Here is a 3,667-nt window from a genome sequence, read left to right as displayed (position 1 = left end):
TGCCGAATTCCCAATTATTGGGGAAATGCAACCATGTGACCGACGTACGGTTTTTTGAAAATTACTTCATGAATGTTCACGGACCGAATATTGTGCTACACGGAAGAGTTCTTGTTCTGTCAAAAGAGGTCCTGGGCATGATTAAAGCAACAAAGTCAAAACCAAATCTTAAAACATTTTTTTTTTTTTTTCGGCCTAGACTCCCATTGGAGTCCTATACTGCCTAACCATGGTTGGGGATCAAAGTTCTTCATTTTGTGGGACCGCCACTCAATGAAAAAAGTCATCGTCCCAGGATGGATTCGAACCGGTACCACCAATAGACATCAAATTGGTAAGACTGTGAACCACTGAGCTATGCGCGGCCCAAAAACATTTCAAGTCTTAGTCGCGTGTTTCTCAACCTGTTTGACCAGATCTGTTCATTTCATTTTTGAAAAAATAAAGTTTTTAAAAGCAAGAAGCAGACCACAAATTTTGAAGGAAAATTAGCCTAAAATGACGCTACCAGCCATTGTTCCGAGGGGAGGGGGGCTCGCTGATGGCGTCTGAGTACAAATTCAAGAACATTGTGGGACTTTTGACACCGCACACTAATGTTATATACGACAAGAATTTAAAACTGCACAATTTTCTATGTGGTTTCCCTAGATAGCAGATAGGATTTTAACAATTATATATATGAGGATATTAAATAATGATAAGTTCCAGGAATTTGAGGAATGTTATGGAATTAATCTCGATGCTTCAGATGTTAGAAATCTGCGCGGAAGATTGACCGCAGACATTGTAAAGGAATTGGAAAAAGAAAATAATCTTTAAAAAAGAGTACGATCCAGCTTTTCGTTGTATGTGCATAGAAACTGTAAGACGATATTTAAACTACTATTAATCAAACACTATCGATTTGGTATCTTCGCAGTCGATTTTACGGAGTAGAGCGAAATTACTCAAGTGTAAAACCATGGATGCACGATAGTATCAATAACTGTCCAGTATCTGACTCCGGAGAAAAGGAAGATACCTTTCACTTCTTGGGAACTTGTCCTAAATTAATAACACCTGAGGTCTCGAAATTAATAAAACCCTTTATGTAGCCAACAGGTAGCGTGGACACACAATGCTTTGACACATAAAAATTTTTTTTTACAAAAATATGGAATACACACCCTGTAATTTATAATCTATCACTTATAGTCTTGTTCATATCATGCAAAAACATACCTTGTTGTTTAGTTGAAGAAAACGCAATATCTCTCGTACAATCTGTGAACAAAAAAAAAAATGTTAAATCAAGTTATTTAGCAAAATACATTTTATTTACATAAATGATCTTAATTGAGCAAAACGAGGTAATTAAACTCATAAGGTTAAACAAGTACGCTAATCGATTAAATATCGATATGTGACATAAAACCTTGCAATTTCCCTATTTCTTAGAACTAACCGTGTTCCTGAAAGATTGAATCGTTTTCGAGTAAGGAAAACTTTAAGAAAATGGAGTATTTAATTGGCTCTTATTATCATTGTATTATTTATTTCACTGAATACAACTACTATTTACAATACAAAATATATAGTAATAGGGACGGGTAGATACTGTCATCAGCATACACATATTATTTTGTTTCTGACATTTTTGTGGCTCTTACAAAATTAAACATCCATTTTATATTTGGTTACTTTTGTAACTGTGTAAAAGCAAGTCGCTTGATTGACAAGGAATTTTCCGAAGAATTCTATCTCACCGATTCTATTTGTTTGTAAGATTTCAAATTTACCACTTTACTAAACGTCGATTTCACAATGGAAATAGAAAAAATCTTTTCTTCTTTTTAATATTTCATCCTATATGAAATTAATGTTTAAATCAGACAAAATCCAAACATTATGTTTAATTTTACATCAATCCGCAACGCTGTGTGACCACCTTTCGTTTGTGAAAAGGAAATAAAATACATCCTCTTGACTATCCGCTTGAGGCCATCTATCATGGTTATATGCCGGAAACTAATTGTTTTAAATCTTTCAAGTATGCCTATGTTGGAGAGGACAGTTAAAAGGGATAGTACAAGAGCCGGTGTAAAAAAAAAGGCAGTTATTTCACTCCAATTCTCGATTACTTTAATTAAAACTACATATAATTAATAGTCTATCTGGACATACGGAGTTGAGCTATGGGGCTCCACTAAACCATCTAATTCTTCTCCTTACAGTCCAAAATCCTTCGTAAAATCCTTAATGCTCCTTACTTTGTCACAAATCAACTCATCCATCAGGACCTTAATGTCCCCTATGTTGCCGATTTGGCCAGAACCAAATCCTTCCATGATAAACTTCCCAACCACACAAACCCACTTGTTTCTAACCTGGCTTCTCCTTCACTACCTAATAATCCTCCTAGGCGTCTGAAAAGAAGCTGGCCTCGAGACCTTCTCCTCTAGAAATGTTTTTGGAGTTCTATCAATGGGTAGATTCTCTACATGTTAGTATCATGTTATAATATCACTTACAGCAAATTTACTTGATGTGTATATATGTATACAGTTGTAAATAACAATAAATAAATTTAAAAAAAAACAAAATTAATAGTCAAAATTGATGAGTCTGCCAAGTAAAGGTAGAGGAATATAAAATTGCGGATGTTTCAAAAGTATATTTTATTTACTATAATTTCAAAAATATTATCTGAACAACCAGAAATCAACTTAATTTTGCGAATTTATTTTGGAAAAAATCATAAAAATACTACCTCTATGCAGATATACGTCAATCTACTTTATAGTACATTTATCTAGTTTTAATTTGAGTGCTAATAGACATCTGTACGTCTTATGGTTTCTGATATACATGTTTCTATAAATCAAAATTTTGATCCGAACAACTAGAAATAAACATTTTCTGAATTTAGTTTGCCAAATATCATGAAAACTACTACTTCTAAGAAGATAAGCATAATAAACTACTTTCTAGTACATCAAACTAGTTTTTATTGGAGTGCTAATAGTCGGATAGTTTTTGAGCTACAGATTTTTAAAAATAAATACAAACTTTTGTACATTCATTAATATTATAATTTTAAAAGCTACATCTCGTGAATTGTTGAATGTAAACAGTCTAGTAGTTCTTTAGGGCTCATATTTAAGCAAAATGTACTCTACTTTAAATGATGTTCTCTTATGTTTTCAAGTTTTGTTAACTTTAAAGATATAGAGCTCCGAATAAAATATTAATTTTTTTAACTTCTGAAAAAGCCGCCATTTTGTATTCCCCCTACCTATACTTGGCAGACATCAATTTTGACTAAGACTTAATTATAGATAGTTTTCATTAAGCTTATTAAAAGTTGGGATGAAATAATTGCCTTTTTTTCTCCTCTTGGGCTCTTGTACCAGATTTATAATGCGCACACAGCAACATTATTTTGTATTACACCTTCTACGTATTCAATCACTTTAAATTATTTGAGACATTGTTAATTATTTAATTTTAAGTTTATTTTATTTATATGCCTATACTAGTGTCTATAATATTTTTATAGAAACAATTCACATTTTTAATACTTCATATTTTATCTACATTAATTAGCAAGCTAATTTTGAGATATGCAATTTTTGATTGTTGCAAAAAAATTTTGCATTTGTTTCTAAATTTATGTTAAAATGAA

The 3,667-nt window shown here is 32.0% G+C and overlaps 1 protein-coding gene across 1 annotated transcript in view; it reads right to left on the bottom strand.

Moving 5' to 3' along the window:
• LOC106679882 (uncharacterized) overlaps positions 1-3,667 on the bottom strand; it is a gene marked incomplete at its 3' end in the record, with an annotated part of 91,387 nt that overhangs the window by 41,159 nt on the left and 46,561 nt on the right. The window contains 1 exon segment of the mRNA XM_067045558.1: positions 1,225-1,266.

The sequence above is a fragment of the Halyomorpha halys genome, unplaced genomic scaffold (genome assembly GCF_000696795.3).
Source record: "Halyomorpha halys isolate HHAL.00 unplaced genomic scaffold, Hhal_1.1 Scaffold228.1, whole genome shotgun sequence".
In the NCBI taxonomy this organism is placed as follows: domain Eukaryota; kingdom Metazoa; phylum Arthropoda; class Insecta; order Hemiptera; family Pentatomidae; genus Halyomorpha; species Halyomorpha halys.
This window is presented reverse-complemented; position numbering and strand designations above follow the sequence as displayed.